At 29.4% G+C, this 24,538-nt stretch overlaps 1 protein-coding gene across 1 annotated transcript in view; it reads left to right on the top strand.

Moving 5' to 3' along the window:
- LOC100575255 (AT-rich binding protein-like) overlaps positions 1 to 24,538 on the top strand; it is a 69,696-nt gene that overhangs the window by 33,148 nt on the left and 12,010 nt on the right. The window lies entirely within an intron of this gene.

A 24,538-nucleotide genomic window follows, 5' to 3' on the forward strand; every position in this document is an offset into this window, starting at 1 on the left:
CAGACACAGGAATTACAATATTTGTGAGCACGTAAATCGAAAATAACACACACGCGATTTCGATTGTTTACCTATACCTGTATATAAGACCAAAGCGTCGAAAACTAATTTAAAATATCAAATAGTAATGTAAAATTTGACTATACAGTACAGAAAATATATTATTACAATATAATATTATGTATAGTAGGTATAGTAGCAGCTGTATTCGGATTTCAAGTGGTGTTTGCAAAAATATAAATTATAACTTCTTCAGCAGATAAAAAACCTATAGTGTACTAAGCCCGTACAAAATAAAATAAACTTATTTTAAAATAAGTCTCATTGGTCATTAGTCATTAGTCATTACTCATTAATATTCTGCCATAGGTACCTACCTCGTATTATAATGTCATTTAAAGAAATTTTAAAATTTGTTTTACATGATCAAAATTTGAAATCTACAATTAAAACCACATAATAATATTATTTATAGAGTTTTTATTTTAAATTACACATTTAAAAAAATACCAATTTAATTATCAAATAATATTTGAAAAATACACGTATGTATTTAAAAATCTTTTGTGAGTTATAAACAAATTATTATTTTTGGATAAAAATAAGATAATTTTATTATTTTTTAATATTGGCTTTCCAACGAATCCAAAAGTCAATTTTTATTATGTAGTATAAATTATATATATATATTAAAATAATTATGTGTTTGCTCAACCGCACAGTCAGCGTTCGATCTGCGTACAAAATCGCATTTAAAATACAATATTAGCTATTAATTTATATTTATATTATAATTTACTATAGTTTTCATAAACAGTAAAATGTATAACCTTTAAATTCCTATTCAACTATATTTCCTAAATCTAAAATCTACACTGCTGTTTATTATGTGACTTGCAATAAGTAGACGCATATTATTATATTAGTCCTTGCACCTTCGTATAATATTAAAGGACGTGAACTTCTATAATTTGAGCTCTTTGCAGAAGAAAAAATGTATAATATTATTTTGTGAAATACATTTAGTTAGAATGTATACTTATGGTAAACGTGACGATTTGGACACGATAATGCTGCAGTGTATAAAATATGTTGTCAGTAGTTCTCGTCGCCTGCACCAGCGTTGAACACTATAACTGGGTCGAGAGTCCTCTGCTGGCTCGCGCTTATTATCCTCGTAATCACATTCATTACAACCGGGTAGTAGGTATATTATATATTTATGTAAATACGGTTTAATCAAACCATGACATTATACTACCACATCAGTAATTCGAGACTTGCCTATTTTAATAATACGTTTGCACGAAGTAATATACATTTTTTAACGGTCCCTACTCTATAACTAACAGCTCTTTCTGTTTCCAAGCATTAATATATAAATGAAAAAAAATGAAAATGCAATTATGTACATGTGCATATAAGTGTATATTATATATCACACATACATAATACCTATATGAAATAATATAATATCTCTTATACCGTTTTATAATAGTAAGCTGCGGTAAATTACATTTTTTTGAACGTTCACGATATTAAAATATTATTATACGATAAACCCCTTATTAATATTATACTTTTATAATGTACCTACATTAAATACTAAATATTACTTACAACATATACAATATATATAGTAGATTTTTCTAATTTAACTGTAGATATTTTAAGTGTATTTTTTAGGGTCGGCTCATTCCTAGATATTATAATATAATCTATTATAATATTATCGGTGTAGATATATTTTTTTTGTGCTTAACATGTAGGAACCACATACGATAAAAAAGCTAATTGTGAATTCTTTTTTCAAAAAAAACCTTGGTACTTTTAAAACGGTATGACATAATATTATTTAGGGGTTCAACTTGAAACGTTATATATTGTTGTGTACAGCTTCCGCCGTATTTAGTATTTTAGCTTTTTGTAAGTATAGTCGAGCCTGGACAGATTAAAAGTATTAATAAACATTTGCTATCTTTTTTTAAAAGTGGATGGAGTTGCGGCCGTGTAGGTAAATAATTTCATACCTAAACAAGGTTCTATTTGGTACTAAATGTAGGTAAATAGGTTAAATGGCATATGAACTTTTGCTCTTATAGAAATGCATATTATATATAGTGTAACGCATTTATAGCTGTTTTTCTCCTGTAAAAATTGTTATCATTTGTACGAAAAGGCAGTCAATTTGTTTAGGATATTTCATAACAATATTTGTAATTACAATGGTGTGTTTTATTTTTGTATTGGCGATATTTGTATTTTGTACTATAAGGTAATTGTTTTTATTTAGTGAGCCACGAGTCAAGACTGTCAGTTTCATTATTGCAGCGCATGATTATTGTTTTTGAATTAGTCCATTAGTTAATGCGTAAATGCTATTTATGGTAGATACAGTTAAATGATCCGTATGATAAAATAATCGTCATAAAAATTAATAAAATAAATAATGAGGTACACGAGGTCATTATTACTAATCATTAAACTATATAATATTTTTATGATAATGATGGTTTTATTATTTGGTTTTTGCCACTTAATAAAATGAACAGTGTTCATCGTGATTCTCAATTTAATGGATGCTATAATTGTATGGTGAACTTTAATAAGCACACTTCTTCTTCTTCTTTCGTGACCTCAGCCTTCAAGACCATGTCGTTCAACAGATTTGCCTCCAAAATTCCCAATTTTTAAATTTCCCAAATTTCCAATGCTAAATAAGCTCACTACGGTGTTGATAATATTTTAATATTTTAATTACTAATTTGTATTAACTATGGATATAGAATTAAAATCAACTGATTAACAGGAATACAAATTCTGAATAAATGGATCTGTTACACATCTCATACCTGCAAATTTAAAATTTTTAGTTCGAAAACCACACCAATTATTTATTCTTGCACAATTTGAATACAATTTGTAACCAACATTTTAGAGTTTTTCACCACCCCCCTACACATTCACTTGTTAAATCAATTTTTATCTCGCAGTCGTTGCAGATAACACCTTGGGTAAATATTTAGTTTGTTAATTGTTAAACAAATATATAACGACTATGTACATAATGTGTATAATAAATATTTAGTATATCGTATATTCATATATGTAACTGAAAATTATGATAGTGTACGCAGTATTTACTAATTTGAGTTGTTGTGAGTTAGAAAGAATTAACGGTGTAGGAGAAACAGTATTTTAGCACGATATTGTACGTTCGTCGTTCGAGTATAAATACCCGACAAAGTTCAGAATTTTAATGTGTGAAATTGACGTGGCAGTAAAAAAATCAAAGGTAGACAGTGCCTATTATATACAGTTAATACTTAATATACGAGCGCTATAATTAATTACGATTCGGAGTTTAAAGTTTAAAGTTTAAACTATTATACTGTGTGGAACGTTGCCACGTAAACATTCTACGGTCTGGCATTGTTAGGTACGCATATAAGTACATTGTATATGACATGATTTTGGAAATATTCGAACAGCGATACAAAAAATATAAGATCATCATGATTAATTTTACGTCGAATGTGTCCAAAATATGCCTAATTTTAATTGTTTTTTTCGGTTGGTATTATTAGATATAAAAAATGGGGTGATCCATATAACGAAAGACACCCGTTATTTTAGAAAACACTTAAGTTTTTGGAAACATAATTAAAAAAAAAAAAAAATCAAGTCGGTACAAAACAAAATGTTACCGTTTTTTTCGTTATCATTTTACTAAGATTTTTGCTAGATTTGCTATTTTTTCTGATATATTATTACATATTTAAAGTTTTTTGATCTATATACAAATCACATTTTGGACAAGTAGTTTATAAATTATTAACTATAATAATTTAAAGTTTCGATGAGCGCAGAAGTGGACCAACATTTTGGGATATAGCCAAATACCAATCCAAGTACAAATCCGCTACGCTCATCTAAACTTTAAATATACTTAAATCTAATAAATTACTTGAACAATTTGTTGTATTTATGTAGTTATAGAAGTACTCCAAAAATATTTCGCTTAGGTACGTCTACTCTAGCGTCGTTTATTTTATACTGCAATATTGCATTTCGGTGTTTTCTACTTTTCTATTAATATATTGTATTGTATTGAATTTATTACGTATGCGAGACGGCGATGAATACTTCCTTCCGAAAAAAAAATATCAACCATTTCACGCCGTGGACAACTTGTTGAACGCGCGCAAATGGAAATTGAATATTGTATTTTTAAACACAAAACATAACAAAATAATAAAATTATAGGTACACAATATTAAATTATTATACGACGATAATGATACAGTATACTAGTAGCACTGTGACTGATTCGAGATCCCACGGCATGGTGCGGTACCCAACGTAATTTGAATTTTAAATTTTTAACCGTCGTACTTAGGTGCCCATTATACACAGCTGTTGGCCGTTTTGAAAATGTTAACATGTCATGGATAAATGGTGATGAAATTTATTTAAAAAGAGGGGAAAAAATGTCATTATTATTTAAATTTCATCTATTTTATGAAATCGTTTCCTAACGCTATGTTATAATATATATTTTATTCATACGCACGCGCAAAAGCTATATGCTATAGCTATAAAACCTATTATTATTATTATTATTATCATTTTCTCTCTTATTATCGGCTCTGAAATAATGCGCGTATCTACCAGCTACCTATGTCACATTATTATAATGATAAATCGAAACGAATTTTATGGCTGTCGTTAAATATTCGCAATAATGTGATATTGCCGTACTATACACTGTATAGCAGCAGGTACAACAAAACAGTATCGCAAATCGATTATGAAACAACTATCTCTCTATATAGGTATACGGCTAGTAAACACGGAACACCGTTTGATGAGAAAACGAATAGCGCTTACGCCGATTACGTGGGTTTTATAAGCCAACAGTATTATAATAATATCGTGTATATTACAATAAACTGCATAATATCGTTCGCTGAGTAAAAATAAAAATCGGAAAATCCGTGAAAATATTATGTTCCGTCCACGGGTGGCGTAAAATAAAAAATAAATCATAAAATTGTATACGTAGGGTGTGTATTATATTATTATTATTATGCTGCGAATAATAAACAAGGGGACCGCACATAACGCGTAGGCGTAATGACATCGCGATCCACAAAAGTGATTAGATTAATGCGTCGCCATTTTCACGTTTTCGTGCGAAATACATTTACTACGGTAGACGAAAATTAATAACGAAATTCAAGACCTAGGCGAGATTTTGGCGGTTTTAAAGTCGGTGTATCATAATATAGGTACCTACCTACTTGTCCTACCTACATCGCCGTGTCTTATAAGTATATACATAATATATTATCGCATACAGATGAGGCGAAGGGGGGGGGGGTGTACCTTACATACGTCTGTCGTTTGTTAATCTGTTAATTTATAGTAAAAGAGATATATTTATAAATATTTAGTATATAATGTTTTACACATTATATTGAAATAGTGGTTCATCACTTTTTATTTAATATTTTGTATTCAAATAGTCGTACGACGATTGATGGAGTGAGTGTCGAGTGGACACATAGGTGTTGACTGTTGAGTGACGATTTTAAAACTTTGCACATCATCTTTATCGTAGTATTACGCGATATCACAGCGCATGCAATGGTATCGCCTTTATCAACCATCCTGCAAAAAATTATGGTTCGACTGGCTTTATACATTTTATATGCGCTTTATATCCTGTCTTCTATATATTCATATTATATTATTATATTGCAATAAAATAATATTATGTTGTTTAAAAGTGGTACTCAACATCTCATAATCCGCTTAAGGGCGTCTGCTTTTTAGTACAAAAACATGTCTTACAGAAAAAACTATAACGCCTCGCAGTATACTTCTATAGAATAGTCAGATTTCGTTCATTTTTTTTTTTGCTGCTAAATATTTATGGAGCGGTAGATTAGTGGAAAAGAATTATAAGGTATACTAATTAAGGTAATTAAGGTATAGTATTATAGAAATTAAGGTAGCAACTTTTAAAAAAACATAATTTTAAAATTATATATATAGAATTGCAGAAAATTGGAAAAACGAGCACCGACACAAGTTGTGTTGAGACCCTATTTGTTTCATTCCTAAATCTAGTGGCGCTATTGAGTTTTTTAAAAGTGGTGCTAAAATTTATGCAGATCAATTTTTTTTTCTAAAATTACAACCTATTTTGTCTTCATCATAGTAGTAAATCTGTCAGCGCTTGACTTGGAAAATAAAATATAGTAGCGTGGTACTCTTATGAGTGATGACACATGCAAAATGTGCGTGCCTAATTAAAATACCGAATATAAACGTGGAGGTCTTCAATACAATACATAATATACTCTATATACGAACTATTGGCCTATAATATATATCTAAAAACGTGAACATGTGAAAATGTCGTTATAATGTCTTAATGAAATTCAATATTGACGATTTTCGTAGTTTGTAAGTGCGTGTCTTGTAAATGTGTAGGTACGTCGTAAGTGATCATTAGTGTGTGTGTGACTGTAGTGTAAAATAAAATATAACAGAGCGTTCCAGCGTGTACACGCACATGTCAAAAACGCGGTTTACAAACTTTAAATATCTTGTTTTTTTTTTTTGGTAAAAAAATCAAACCAATATTTTAGTCAATTGATTGAAATTAAACAACTTATTTTATGCAATAAAATTATTGAAAACTTATTTGAATTCTTCTCGAAGTTTACTTGAATACGACTATCTTACATTTCTTAATTAATTTTTTCAGTTCAATATTAAATTGATATTTTAAAATTCTTAGTGTTCTGCAAAAGTTAAAAACGAAATGTCAAAGAGTTTAATAGTTCAATTTTAATAAAATGGAAAATTCGTGGTCAATTAAACGCTTCATTTATGAATTCAAATATAATATTTTCATAAGTTTTATCCAATTTCTAGGATTATAGCCTATACAATTATTGGTATAAGATAGGTCTGTTTTGGTAGAAAACACTACCTGGGTCGAATCCTTATCTGAAAACAAACAGTATAAATACTGAGAAAATTAAATTTCATATTCAAGCTTTTCGAAGAATGTGTTTTTCGGTGATCGTTTATTCATTGGGTCATAGTTAATCAATATTATAACTATTAAGAAGTATACCTATTAGGAATTATGCATAATTTATGTCTTAAATTGTTAACTTTTTATGCCCAATCGGAGTGTTTGTAAATATTGTAAGGCAGGCCAATAAGATAAAAAATAAGGATGTAAACCCTGCCACCCCCAATAATAACACCTCCGTTTAAATCCACCCCAGACGGCAACGTACCGATTTGACCGACCGAATCTGTTTTTTTTTTTACGTTCATCGTTATTATTGCTGTGTGAGTCATTATTTTATTTTTTCGCAAAGACTATTTTACGGTCGCATCACAATGACGTACCGACCAAAGTCATAATAATATAATATTGCCGTACACGCACACAAAAATGGGAAATAGCTGTGGCGGAGTGCGGTTTTTACGTTTCATACAATATTCTCGCTTTTCTTATTGCTTTTTATTTGTGTACATATTTTTTTTTTACGACTTTTCCCGCGGCAAACGCTTTTCGCGCATATTGTCGTGTGTGATGTGATATACGCCGCAGGCGCCGCCGTCTACAACGACGTCGTTATATCGTCCCGACGCACGGCCGGCCGCCGCCGTCCCATCCGATAGAGTTTTTTCTTCCGGTTGTTTCTATCTCTTTAATTTTAAAGTTTAGATCAGCAGAGTGGGTGGTAGAGGTTCAGGGTAACCAGCAAAATGTTGGTCTACTATTCTGCTCATTTAAGCTTAAAATACTTATAACTACTAAACTACTTGTCTGAAATTTTTTTTTATAGATCAAAATATTGCTTACATATCTATATAAGCTACAGCCTACTTTATACAAACAATATAATAACAATAGTTCCGTATTGTAAAGTTATTGATTTTCGCGGTCAGAAGTAAAGTTAAACCAATATTAGTTCATGAAGTTATTTATACCTAAAAACATCAAGCGTCTAATTTTCCATTTCAATTGGATTTCTCTACATTTATGTATTCTGGCACCGACATGCTACTCCGAGAACATAAACTAAAACCAAAATACACCGAGATTTTTAATTGTTAGTTTTTTCAGGGTGAAGTCAGGTAACGTTGTTACCTAGTATTAAAAAATAAATCAAAAACAACGATAATAATAATTAGTGTATATTATAAAAAAATTTAAAATGCCTTGTGGATGCGTGGAAAAATGTCTATACCGTTATACTATTAGCCATACTTATAAGTTATAACCACTCAGTGGCGGCGTGACAAAGGTTCTACGAGACCCGGGTCTCATGGCAAAAGTTGGACTAAATTTAACTTATTATTTTTTATTTCAGAAAAGTATATAGGTATTTTCTATAAAAATATCTGAACCGAGTATACTCTATCTATCCCATTTTATCATAAATTCATAACAAATAAACTATGTGTTGAAAGTTTAGTCCTTAAAAATATTATCCAAACATTTTGGGGGTGGGTGGTCCTTAAAATTGTTTTTGTCTCATGAATGAAAAATGTTCACTCATCCAGTGTTAAACCACTAACCACAACACTATAGTACAATATTACTAATTATTAATTATTATACGACGATCTACACAAAAAATACACGAACGTAATATAAGCAATAGACAGTTTCAATGAATACGAAACATTATATTCGATTCGTCGCGGATTTAGAGTCATCGACATTTATAGAGTTGTTTACTGCAGTATAATATATAGCTGCACATAAACATGGTAGATGGCATAAGATGAGAACGGGATAGGATTTAGTTTGACATTTTGCACAAGATACGGTGACCGCAATAATAATAAACTACTAAAGATTATATTAAAAGGACCAGGTTATATGGATGAGAGATGGGAGAGGCGAAGAGCCAAACTCTTTCCAAAGAACCTAGAGACACATAACACACGGTTCACACCCACTTTACTAAATCCCCCAATTCATCGACAATCCAGTTCACCGATAAATTTACTGGTTTTATAATATTTTGACGAAATTCCCATTTCACCGATATTCTAGTTCACTGACATCTCAGAAAATCTCTCTCTAAATGATTGAATTTATCGGCTTTATTAACTTTTAAATATTCCCAAGTAGTTGACAGGTAATGGATATAATACAAATTGTTTTATGCATATATATATTTATTTTTTGTATTTTATATTCTATTATTTGAACTCGATATTTTTTTTATGATCGTTGAAAAATGTCTCATTTGATAATATAGTTATATTATACGAATATATACTTTGTATAACCTGTTTACTGACTTATTATGTTTAATAAGTTTCTATTGTGCAGCAGATCTATCTGCAAATTGGGAGTTGGCGAGCTGGGATTAGGCAAATTGGGCTACGACGACGTGGGAAGACACGCCGCACACACATAAATTACCATTTTTTTTAACAATTAACACAAGTGATGGATTTAATACTTATGCGTATACTTGTGTAGATATAATATTTAAAAATACATGAGATACATATTTATGTGGAGTACATTGAAATAAGTGCAACCCTCCCCCTAACGTTCACCAATGCCAGATCCGTCCCTAAAAGGGCATAGAATCATCGTGTTTTTTTATGCTATACCTACTGCAATATTTTATTTTTAAAATACTTTAATAAAATATCAAGTACTTATGTATTGATTATTTTAGGCGTTGGAAACGACAAAAAAATTAAATTGTTGAAAATAGGGTTTTTAAACGTACACTATGCGTACAATAATAATACGTGTGTATATGGGAAGTGAAATTAAGAGGTGCATTTTACTTGATGTAATGATATGTAAGTCTTTGAATCAATTTTTTTCACATCTGGTGCCAGGTTAGGTTAGGCATTGAAGATAAATTAACTGATATTTCTTTGGAAGATGACGGGATTTGAAAAATTATTTGATGAAGAATAACTCCAACTTGACTAAACGCTGTTTCTTTTATTTTGCTTACTATTTTCTTAACAGCAACTTCAACTGCGTTTGGTTAGGTACCTAGCGATTATGATTTGTGTATTCTTTGTGGAAAACAAATTCGCTGTTTGAAGTGTGTGCTCGTCCACAGCACTTGATACATTATATTTTATACGTTTCCAGTACGCCTTACCTTTTTTCGTATAATCGTTTTTAATTTTGTCAAAAATATATCCTCTATAAACTAGTAAATCATTTTCTTTATAACATTTTACGTATTCCAAAGCTATAGTATAAAATAAAATAAATTCAAAATGCATTATTTAAAAAAAATATGAATTGTAATCAATTGTAAAAAATCTAAATAAATAAGAAATACAATCAAATTATTCGCAGACGAATAACGTGATATCAAATATGAATGACGGTTCTCGAAAGACTGTTTGGTTTTGGTCATCTAAACGGGTCAATCATAATATTTATTATATCTATCGGTATCTTCATCAATATAATAGTATTATGTATGATTGATAATATAAATAAACTGATAAAACTGTATAACTTACATAATATGATATACAAAACATAGGTAAGAACACGTTTATTTTTATATACTGCAGGTGTATTCCAGTTACCAGTCTAGTCGTCGTCAGCTGATATCTTTACACCGCTCAGGCCACTTTATGTCGCTATCGTCGCACATTTTTTTCAGCAGGGAAACATCCCGACGGGTAACCGTTGACGGGGAAATATCAGACGGGAGTGTGACCTGCCACCAATATTTTATATAATATAATTTAATATAACATACAATCATTGTAAACAAACCGTAAGCCACCGCTGTTCCGACGAAGTTTTCGAAACGGAAATTATTTAACTTTATCTACCGACTGTATAGTGTATATTATACATCTATGCAATATACATATATATTATAACATCGTACGTGGTCTTCATCGTGCAACATATTATACGATGACAAAGCTATAATATATATATATACATATTATATGTATAAAGTTGTATATATGCCGTGTTTTATTGTGTCTGCAAGAGAAGGCCGGACGTTTTGAGTAATAAGCCACTATTTATTACGGGGTAGTGCGCCAGCCGTAGGACAATATGATGTATAACATATATATAAATAACGTCCAAGTATAGTCGAAAGAGGGTTGTTCGTTTTAGACTCTGCGGGGCTGAAAATGCGAGATGAACCAATTGGTGTTATTGCGGATTTTTTTTTTAACACTTCGCAATCAGTGCGTGCCTGCGCGCTCTTGATAAATTTGCTTATGTTAAAAAAGAATATTCAATTATATTTCCAATCAAATATTCAACTCCTCGCAATCCAAAATTATACCTATACTTACCCGTATTTTGATTATTGTTAATGTATACATTTTAAACCGTTGCGCTGTTCGAAATAAAACCATTCTATTCTGCAGTACCTATACGAGTATACGTAGATTTTATCAAAAACAGATGCGCTTGCGGCATGATTATATTTTTTTTCACTATAATCCCGTGGTTTAACTTATTCAAAATACCGCAAAAATACAACCTCTGAAAGAGAGAAATTATATTAAAATTGCAATCTATAGGGAGTTTTTGGATGTTACATAACTTTTTAAAATTGTTCTATTCAAATATATTTTTGTGTAATAAGTAGTAGTTTACTTTTTCAAAATAAAAATTAAAAAATACCTATATATACATATATTAACTGTAAGTCCACTCAAAATAGAAAATAAAATCGAAAATGTAAAATATCTATATTCTCTATATGTAGCTCAAAAAGAGTCAATATATTTTGAAAATCTTATTATTCTTATCATATATAAATAAAATACCAATGTAAACAGTACCTACTGTTATTGATTTACACCAAAAAAAGAAAATAAATCGTGTTAAAGCTTTACATTTTATAGCATAATTTAATACGTATGATTATGAAATTTGTATTTGCTTAACTACAGCACATGCACAATTACATCAATATTCAAATATAATAATATAGTGTTGGCGTAGAAGGTTTTGTCACTTGCAAATTAAATTAGATTTTATATACCTAGGTAATAATTAATAATAATAAATGTATAGGTACTCGGTACAAGCACTGAATAATGCAATAGAGCGTAAGATAAAAAAACAACTAACAAAGTTTGATACAAAAATGTGGAATGTCTATTGATTTTTGGGAAATATGTTTTTAACACTGATTTCGTCCTAATTAGTTTCAAATATTATTTCAAGTACTTTTCTGTACATAATTCATTTAAAAAATAATAAATTTGTTTTATTTTTTTATCCGAAAATATAATGTCGATAATAATTTGTTGCAACTTAATAAAAGGTTTTAAATTTATACGTATTTCTCTATTATTATTTTGATAATTAAATTAAAAACATTTTTGAAATGTGTAGGTACTTAATTTTAATGATACATTGATATGTAATAACAATAATTCTAAAAGATAAATTTAAAATCCTAATATCTTTCTAAACACTTAGAGCTAAATAATTAAGTAAACAGCAAATAACTTGCGATGCTACGTGGTCCAGCTATTGGTATGTAGAATTTAGATTGATAAATCTATTTTATCATCAAAAACAACCAAAAACAATTATGAGTTATGACTGTACCTATAGTATCTTGTAAATGCAGAAAATACAGTTTATGTTTTAATTTATATAATTATATATTTATATATAATATTTATTGTTTCAAATTTGAAATTTCTATTGATATATTTTATATTTTACAATATTGTATAGGTATTAGGTACTCTTCATATTTTTACTCAAATAATGTAATTTATCTATAAGAGACGAAAGAATTAAAACAAAAAATAAAATATCTTATGAATATTATGAAATCGAAAATCATACATAATAATTTCTCATAGAAAATGATTCTGTGGTATTCCAGGGTTGGAAAAATATAGTCTTATATTATGTAATATTATGTACTTATTCGGTATTCCAACTCAGTTTGGAATTTTCAAGTATCATTATTTAGGAGAAACAAAAATTAAAAAAATTATTATTTTAAACCGAACATATTTTATTCCGTAAGTTTTCATTTTGTTTTTTAGTTATGTAAAATTACAATTTCAAAATGTATCTCAATAATTGTATAATGTAATCCAAATTATTTTGGTCGAGAAAAACATTTGATTACAACACATAAATATATCACGCGTATCATTCGAATACTGTAAAATTAAAAGAGCAATACTATCATATCGATTTGTGTACATCATAAATGAACACAAATACATATTCAATGATGTCTAAAGAATAAAATGTCGTATAATATGTATGTGAATTCAGTTTAAAAAAATAACAATAAAGTAAACTATATATCTCTTTTAGTCATATATATTCATAATATTATATATATATATATATCGATAGATATTAAATTTTATTTTGACAGTCGAACGTGTGATATGTAAGTCGATGAACTACGGAGAGTTATAAAAATGATCTATGAAATATTATTATAAATTATAATACATATTTTTAAATTAATGGTTGGTAATTAATTCATAATATTATGCAAACTATATTATTTATTTATATATATTTAAATGCGCTAAAAATCCGCTAAAAATCCGCTAATAAATAATAATATAATATTAATTCAAATAATTTACGAATAATTATTATTAATATATAATTATACATATTTTAATGACTCTATAACAGAGTGAAAATTAAAGGTAGGGTTACAATACTTTAAAATGATTTATACTATTTTATTGGTAAATTAATATATATAAAAAAACCGTCTAGTTGGCAACCGCTCTTCTGTGCAGTTAGTGTCGAGTGTTTTATCATTAACTAATGGAATGGACGTGTTAAATTTGAATTCAACGATGAATCACTAAATATCTACGATAACAATGATTCTGAGCAGAGACTGTGATTACCAAATAACTATTTTGACAATAATATTAACATTTTAACAAATGTTCGTATTTATTTTTTGTTTTCACTATAATTTTAAGAGTAATAAACAGTTTGTAATTTTGACACACCAAAGTACAAACTAGATTCAATTTTTTACTGGAAACCGCTGGTACCATAATAAAGCACTTCAAAAATTCATAATGATATAAAAGTATATTATTTGTGAAAGCGACGATGTGCCATATATACGTCTAGCGCAATATATTTTATTATAAAGATCGGGGATGTATTTTCGAAGAGCGCTTCGAATGCCGTTTATTCGGGAAAAACGAGGTTATTTTTTTTTCTAAATAGTTTCTTTAAGAGTTCCGCAGAATGTCGACGTTATACAAACCACATTTCGCTAATGGTGAAACGCTGTTGTTAGGTTAGTAACAATCCCAAACCATGTCGTTTCGACGTTTGTTTTAACCATAGACGTTCGACCTCCTTTTGCAGCGTTTGTTATGCGAATGTACAAAGTCCAACGGCAACGATATGTACGTCATGTAGTATTGTGGGCTCGTATATACATAATATTATAATTCCTATGCGTTATTAATCTGTTATATATTTGGCTGCATTACCCAGGTTTCACCTGGGAATAAATGGGATCAAGATGTGCAGTTCACCTGCGGTGGATAGTATAATGAGTAGATAATTAATTACTTTATTTTCTTACGTGAGCTAATATTGGGAGCAGAAATAAACGAATATTATTAATATCGAGTAAAATAAGCGTTCATAAATTATCTGGTTCAGTATATTTGGTAGGTACCTATCTAAACAACCTCACTTGAATCGTCAAAATCGGTCGGGTATTTAGTTGAGAGCTGAAGTAAAACGAATAAGCGGTTATGATTTTAATAATAGTAGCGGGTAACCCACCCTATAATATTAAATACCTAACTGGTTGGATTTATTATTTAAACCTTCCTTGAATCATTAAAGTTTGTCCAGTATATTTTGATTCTATAAGCATTAGCTATATACGCTTTGCCTTTTATATCTATAGGATTTGTTACCCGCGACTTCTATTCTAATACTCGTACAATACCTTTTAAAATCTCAAATAATATTTGTATGAAATTTGGTGCCAATTTAGATATATCATTTATATAAAAATATCTATTATAATCTATACATCGTTTCAGTTTTTGGAAAAAGAAGTAAACATTAATTTTTATATAATATAATATAATATAATACGAGTACATTATGGATTGCATTTGCACCACCCACGTAAAACATGACTACCTAAAATTGTATATATTTTTTGGTCCGCTTCAGGTTGTTATCTCGAATCCCGATATCGCCCTGTATTGATTTCGACCTTATTACTTTAAAAATATTTTAATACATCCATAGTCATATATATGTAATATTATGTTACAATATCACAATACATATAAGTACAGCGCGATGAGCAATATTATTATTATTCACTATCATTATAGTATTATGTCCATATGAATTCCCTTCTGAGAAACCGAGATTTGATATTCAAGAATTACATACGCATTTATACTAGGTACATCTGCATTACACGGAAGAAGAAGCGCTAAATAAAGTAACCACAGTTACTCGTTTTCCTCGTACACGGATAACATAAAAATACGTTATGTAACAAGATGCCAGTAGCCAAAATAATATTATGTAAAATCGACATTTTTGCTGTCGATCAAACTATTGTGAACATAATCGAGTTTAAAAATAATTATTTGACTAGACATACATAATATACGATATACACAATACATACATATATATACGATATACAATATATATATTATATAATAATACATAGTATAAAACAATCACGATAAAATTCACATCCTACGACTTAGATCGTTCCAATATTTTTTGAATATTGCATATAAAGGTACATTATAATATACCACATTACCACAAGGGTTACATTTACACAGCTAAACCCAGTGTAACGTGGTTGGGGATGACCCGCTAAATAGAAGATATTCAGGGAAGAAATTAGTTCTTTTGAATATATTTTTACCGTAGCTCGGGAGCACGAATAGTATTAGGATCTTAATTTTACAAATAAATAACGATTGGTCTAAACTATTATTAATACAAACACATTTATTATTACTTACAATATACGAACAAAGTTACCAAAAATGTAGGATTGTACGGAGTTCAGGTGCGCGTGATGGAATCGCAGCGAACTGCCTTTTCCTTACATAGCGATATTGGCCGGAGCCTTACAATCATAAAAATATATTAGTCAGCGCATAATATGCCTATTGTGCATATTATGATGCTTATAAATTAAACGTTATGATGTAACATACGTTACACCAGAGTTTACATTCTGATATAAAACTTAAGCTTTGATTTACAAACATTAAAGATTTTATACACCCACCGCAATTATAGTCGCATTTTGACGTCTATTATATTTTGATATATATTTTTTTTACCTCGCACTCAATTCTCACATAATACACTTGTCTCAAAAACGCATTTCAACGACGACGGGAAAATAAAAAAATTCTGAAGAATCCGCATATACACGGTCCTTTACATCCTACTTCAGATCCGAACTGTGTAGGTTTCAAAAAAGAAGGGAAAAGGGAACTGAAGTGAAGAGGGATTGTGCTAACAATGCTCCATCCAAACCCCCACCCCAACCCTAGGCACACAGTAGCGACCCTGAGCGTATTTTATTTTATCATTTTTAATCCGAAATTCGTGTCAAGAAAACCAATTATGGCCAGAGAACGAGGTGGGTTGAGAGAGTGACAGGGGTGTAAGAAAGGGGTATTTCAAATATCGACCATACGGTGGTATTATGTCGTATAATACCCATTTTAAGTCACCTAGGTGTTTTCCGAACGGTTAAATTGTCCGACTATACCGCGCGAAAGACGACTATTGCTATATAATATTACTAGGTATTATGAATTTACGATATTTTCGGGACATCTGGTTTTTAAATTTCAGTTATTTATCCCACGCGCAAAGTACATTTTCAGCCGAATGTTAACGATCGAAATATAATTTGGGAGATGGTTTTAAAATATACTTGGCATGTTATCTGCTTTTTTAAAGAAAAGTTGTTAAAAAAGTTATCTTTTTCTAAAAATCAAGCAATTATTTTTAGATTCGTGATTAGGTTGTTTTTCAGAGACCATCTAGGGAAAATTGCTACAAAGTTTTATATTTTAAAAAATCTAAACTTAATATTGAAATGGCATATTGCCAATTGCCACAATTGGAAGATATTGTAAACTAAACTTTTCACGGGCTTTATATTTAATTTTTTTTCATACATATTTATCAGTCTATACTATTATATAAAATGGTAAGGGACCGCGGTAACCGAGAAAACTACCGAACCGATTTGGCTGAATTTTTTTACTGTTATACTTGACAGTCTGCTGGAGGTCATAGTACCATTTTTGTTTAGAAAAATCCACCAGAAAAGTAGGAAATATGGATGTCAAAAATACAGCAGTGGCGCCATCAGTCCAGAAAAAAACTATAAAATAAAAAATTTAGTTTATTGTTGCAGATTAAAATAATAATAGTGTATTATAATGGTTGCTATTGGTTAATCGGGCATGTTTGTTGATTTGTATTATTATTTTTCGTCAATATATATACATATAGGTATGTACAATAAATGAATGTTTATGTGTAGATTAGACCTCTGAGAAGAAGTTAGATTAATTTAAAATAGGTAAAATTTGGTTTCTTCTTATTCATCGGATTTTAGTACGGTTAGCTTAGGTTAGGATTTTGTATTAGTTGGTTATATTATTCCATCGTAGGTGGAATTAAGTAAAAATGACAAACTTGGTATAACTTTGATACTCTGGAGCTAAATCATACACTTACATATGGGTACAAACAGCACGGGTTCCGCGATCTACCGCAGGTAGATTGCCTACCAGGCCCTACCTGATAATATACTGCTGCGAATCAGAATTTTTATTCTGGGTAACAGAAAAGTTAATAATAAGTTTTGAACACTACACACCGAATATTAAATAAAAAATTGAACAATGTTTGAGTCATATAGAGTTGGTACATTTAAGGGGTATAACGAAGTGCACGGGATCAGTTATTTTTATTATATAGTTATCAGTTATCAGTTATTTTAAACAACCAGTCACGGACGAAGCTGTGATGGGTCGGCTAGTCTTATATATAGTATAAGTTCAACTGCAGCATTACATTTTTAAATGTTTATTATAATCACGTGGGTTTTAATGGTCTTATGGATGGTTTAATTATAGTTAACTAAATGTATTTTATGAATTTTATGTGAAAATTATTTACAACTGGAACATTGTTATTATAATTTTTAACTATTGTATTAAAATAGATTATTTTAAAAAGCTATGATAGCTATTGTTGGATATATAAGTTTTTTTAAAAATAAGACATGTAGTTTTTGCTTTGAAAAATTATCTTATCTTATATCTGGTACAATAAACGTCATTGTGTATACAGATGACAAAATTGTCGCTGTCCTAGTTTTGGTTCTAAAAGTTGAAAAAAGTCAATACAAAGAATTTAAAGGTTCGCGTTTGTTTCGTTTTAAATGTCTTCTGGCATTTTCTTAAACGTCAGTTTTCATCATAATAATGTGCTACTCAAACACGCACCGTTACATTCGGTCTTTTAATCTATTTTTTCTGTTTTCTCGGTAAAGTCGCCTAAACATCCGATAACGGATCTAACACTATTACATTTTGTGTACTGAATTTCAACATCAATATAATACTGTCATGAGTTTTTTACTAGTCGGAGGTACCACTGTTCTTGTCTTCTCTACCCACACGGGATCTATTCGTATCTTTAACACCGTGTAATCCATTGGACCACACGAAACATCGTCTATTGTTTATTTTCTTTGGTTTCTCGGTAAATTTGATTAAACATTCGTACCTACCGAGAAAACGACAAAGATCATTAACAATATTAATTTTTGTGCACCGAATTTCAACATTGATAATATAATATTGTTATAACTTCATGAGTTTTGACCAATCGGAGGTGCCACCGTTCTTTAAACCTGTACGGAATCTATTCGTATTTTTGACACCGTGTAATCGAATCGATTGGACTATATGTCATGACGCCGACATTGCAGGATCCAAAACTGTTTGCAATATTTTTGCAGAGCACTCACGATTTTTCCCGTCTCGTCCGTGTTATCGAGACGAATGAAATACTTGATAAACGATTCGAACATTAGCGAAACACGCGTGTTTCCATGAACCTTTTATATCCGCGGTCATTTTCTATTTTTCATATATTTTGTAGTATTCACACGTTTCGGGTTAGCCACCAAAGAGATAATGCTGGAAATTTCGTTATTGTAGACGAGTAAAAGGTCAATTCGTGGAAATCGTATAATCATTTTTATTTGACAACTGCGGTTTCAACCACTCCCATTCCGTTTTCTCCAATACGATTTTTGGTCGACCTTTACAATTGACGCTATATTACGGTAAAATGTTCAATATAATATCAAATATTATGAAAATTCTTAAATTCAAACTCGTGATAACACCGCACTACTTATTTTATATAGGTATCACGTACTCATTTTCGTTCACTGAAATCGTGCACAAGACTAAGCTATTGCAGACTAAACGGTTATTTTAAATAGAATTTATTTTTCAATTTAATTTTATGTTTGTAAATTGTCGGAACAATTTTTATTATTTTCTATAGATATTTTACCATATAAATTTCAGTTTAGTAAGATTATTATTGGATTATGTACATAATGTTAGTTATACCTAAAATAATAAACAGATGGCGTCTATGGAGTACAAAGGACGGGAAAGGAGCGGCATCGACTTGTAGCAGACTTTTATACATAATTTCAATTATAATTGTTATTAACAATTGTTAAAAAATTACTATCTAGTTTTACTTTATTTGTTATTGTTTGTTTATTAAAAACACAGAGATATAAACAGAGATACTTAACATCTGTATATTTAGCGAGAACAATAAATAAATTTGATCATAAAATGCATACCTATTTATTTTTTGAATTATTTACTTGAGGGGGAAAGCTTATCCATTGCTATTATAATATGATACAACCCAAACAATAATAGTTTTATAAGAAATTATTTGTATATTCAATTTATGATATGTATACTTAAATATTATTTACAATTTTTTCACTATTATTTTCATATCTGCAGATGTTACAACATAATAATATTACTTTTAGTAATTCAATACATTAATATACCAAGTACCTACGATAATAATATGAAATATTTTTAAATGATCATTGTTCGCTATAGTATACTATCAATTCAAAAATGTTTTTAAATTAGAGATTATAAAGACTTTCAACTATTTGTAATAAACCCAGGTTTTTACATAAAAACCAAGTTGTTTACTACATATTAAAGTAGGTATCTGATATATATTGTTTATAATGTTAATATTTTAAATATTATGTCTTGAAAAATCATGAAATATTTAGTTTAACTCATTCGAATTTTTAATTAGGTTCAAAAAAATGTTTAAAACATTTATTCCCTAAATAATTTAATATAGTTAAAAATATAAGTTTTTTTTTTTAAATCAGAAGTTTCTATCACCACAGTCCACAGGACATTACTTGATACTACTACTACTACAAAAAAAAACAAAGATTTTGAAAATAATATTATGGTCTTTGAATACATTTAAAAATTCCAAAAATCAGAAATTGAATAAATTTGTTATTAAAGGAAGAGGGGGGGGGAGCATGTTTTGTGAATAACAGAGTTTCCTTCCACAATCAATATTCTGTTCTAATATAATAAATTATGCCTGGATATTTCTTATTCCAAATAAATTATGTTTATTATGTTTGATAACTTATTATGATCACAGTTGTTCAAAACTATTATTAATACAATATACATGCCATTTTAATGTTCGTTTTTGGGATTTTACATGAAATATGTTATAAAATCTACGAGTAACCATCTACTATACATTATTTTTGACGGTTACTAATATTTCTGACGTTATTAATTATTACAAAAACAAAATTTAATTTTCTGAAGGACTAGCGAAATAATTATTTAATTTTAAGTGATTATTATTATTGATTATTTAAAAACATTAAGTTTATATCAGTTAACATCAAAGTGGACATATTATTATTTATTTTTTCAAAACTTACGTGTTGACAAGTGAATCATACTTTTTGCATTTTAAAATTAATTATCCATTCAAAATGACGTAGCTAAAATAATATAATCCTGACAGTGAAAAACACGGTTCTCAGAAACCCTATTACGCGGTTGATTATAATATTAAACGCGCATCGTAAATAGGTAGCGGAAACTTATTTTATTATACAGACAATATTATAATTTTTCGCATTAATTATAATGACTTTGAACACATTACGCACACACAATTTAACGCACGAAAACTAACGCCACTAACACACTCGTCCAAATGACCTACCCAGTGTGATATTATATTATTTTATAATATCTATATGTGTACCTATATACGAGGAGCTTGATTTTATTTTTAATTTGTACGACGTTTTTAATGACGACCCGTAATCAGCCACAATGTGACACGCTTTAAGTTTTCTTTTAACACCATATATATGATATATAATTATATCGATTAAAAATGGCGTCAAAACAATTATTTTAAACCCTATTTACGCGCAATATGCAGAATATAATATAATATAATGTGTAATAATAATGAATAGGATACATTACTATAGGGTGATTCACCAAGCATGCTCACCCCCATTATTAATTTTAATAATGAATTTTTCCAAGTTCTAATTGATGATGTTTTTAAAATATATGCGTCTTCAATTAAGACCATGTTTTTAAATTCTTGAGATTTTTGTTCTATACAGGAAATGTCCTGTGACGGTACCGAATTTTTTTGCTTTTCAATTTTAGAACCCCTCTTTTGTACTGTAAATTAATGTTAGTGGATAATTCATAAATCCGAGAACATGGACCTAAAATGTATTATCCTTAGTAGGTACACAAAGTTAAATATAACAAAAATGTAGTTGCAATTGATTACGGAAAATAAAATAGTTATAGTTATTATGATTGGATAATTTTTTTTTTCTTTTCATGGAAACTTGATATACATAATATAGTTTGCGATGATTTATTTAGAAAAACCTAGCTTTTCTCACGGTCAATATTAAAAGTTGCGTTCTAGCCGGTAGGGTATACCCAAAAATGATTTGTACGTTTTTATATTCCATACTAACAATGACAAAATCATCGTTTACAGCTTTTGGAATTTTTAGAAAATTGATTTTTTTTTTGCAGCTTTTTACAGTCTCATTTATTTTTATTTATCTTGCGTATTCCAAATGAAATGTGTTCAAATTTTAAACGCTGTAATTTTTAAACATTTACACGATTAAAATAATATGTAATATTGCATGAAACACGCACAGATATATTTGGCTGTATGTACGAGAAAGGTTTCGAAACGGATGATGCGAATTTTGACGGGGTATTCACATGTATTGTAACGGAAAAACGGAAAACAATAGATAGATTAATTATTTTATGGGTAGAAGAGCTGGTATAATATTATATATGTTTATATATGTAACACACTTTCGCCAGGAATAATACTCGGTTCAGAAAGTGCAGAATCGGCGGGGGAATGCGTATTGTGTATATATGTACATAAAATAAATATTCGTAATATACATTTTATCCATTATTATATTAGGTATATATAGGTACTGCGGCAAAGTTTATTGGCCATAATTTCGGAACAAACTTTCGGTTCGTTTCGTCTTGGCGAAAATTTATTGGTCCCATCACGGCGCCGAGACGTCAAAAATATATACGCGAACCGTAGGCCCCGGAGATATTATATATATATATATAGAAAGCTGGTATAGGTATAGAACCTAAACCTATACCGTATACCACGTTTATACGTGCACCTGTATGTTTTCTGTAGATTTCTCTCTCTTTCAACTCGAGAGGGCGCGCGGTCGAGTAGGTCGGAAACTTTTATTTATTTACTTATACCTACTGTTATAATATATATATATTTTTTCGCTTAAGACATAAACAATACACATTGTTGATGTTTCAGTATATTATCACAGTGAATATAAGGAACTCCCCGACTGCGTATACCGTACAATAAAGTCCGAGAAACAAAAAACCCACGCCGCCGAAGGTATATATTATTATACGACATGTACGACGTAGGTATATTATAATATTTATACGTATAATTGAAATTATGTAGCCAGGGAGCTTATAATATCACAGGTAAATTATATATATATATATACACACACACACACACACACACACACACACACACGTATAAACGCACCGTGGTTTTAATAAGGTCGGTCGCGGGTCTCACGTTTTCAAAACGCTTGAAAATATAATCTGTTTATGGACGGTTGATTTAAATTTTATTTCGAACAACGAACTTGAGTATACCACATGGTCGTGTCAGAATAACAATAATATTATGGTATTATGAATTCGTACGTCATCATCATCATCATTTTTCGTAGAATTCATTTTTACCAATGGTGCGTCCGACCACGACCATTACTTATAATACGTCACCTATAATACGCCATAAATCAATTATTTTGTTTTTTTTTGTTTTTAATTATTTCATTATTGCACTCAAACTAGCAGACTTTAACGCCGACAAAAAAAAGCGATAACCGAAATATAAACGTGATAATGATGATGATGATGACGAAGAGCGCAGAGTTTTAGCCACCGATAGCCAATCGCTGACCACATTTCCCATTAAACATTATTCATTAAAACAATAATCATAACAATCACGCATTGACGTCAATTCCACCATATCGCCCTTTAATTATATATATATATATTTTAATCATAAACTAATATTAGGTACCTATACAGCACATGACATAAATTAATATTATTTGGACCACCGTTTTCCTATAATTTCTTGTTTTTTCTTTTGAATAATCCAATATAAGTTAACGGTCTTTACCTGAAACAAATTGTATAATATAATATTATTTCATGAGCAAGTACTATTATTATAGTACACGATGTGTCAATGATGTAGGTTTGATATTTGTGTTATGTTATAAAAAAAAGTCGTAGACATAATATAGTAGAAGTAGGTACAATCAAATAATATTTCAAAAATTGTGTAGTCATTAATCAATTTCAAGTAGCAGTATTAGCACTATTACAGTAATGTTATAAACTATTAAACGCGTCTTTTGAGTTTTGCCTAACATTATATTATTATCGTTATGGAGATCAGTATTTGATTGTTTATTTTACTTGACTTAAATTAATAATTATTTAGAATTACTGTGTGTATTATTTTATGGATTTTGATAGACCATTTTACTAGGTATTTTAAAAACAGATGGGTACAAATTGAAATTTGGTTTTATGTTGTCATAAAAGATAAATTGAAATCATCATTTATACTTTTATATGAATGCAAGTTTAGTGGGAGCCAGTAGGTAATACTGTAGTAATAAACTTTTAAAATCCTTTAAGTATTTCTTCACTTAACCCTTTTTACACTGATCTTAGTTAAAGTATATAAAGAATAGTT

This window comes from Acyrthosiphon pisum, chromosome A1 (genome assembly GCF_005508785.2).
Source record: "Acyrthosiphon pisum isolate AL4f chromosome A1, pea_aphid_22Mar2018_4r6ur, whole genome shotgun sequence".
NCBI classification, from domain to species: Eukaryota; Metazoa; Arthropoda; class Insecta; order Hemiptera; family Aphididae; genus Acyrthosiphon; species Acyrthosiphon pisum.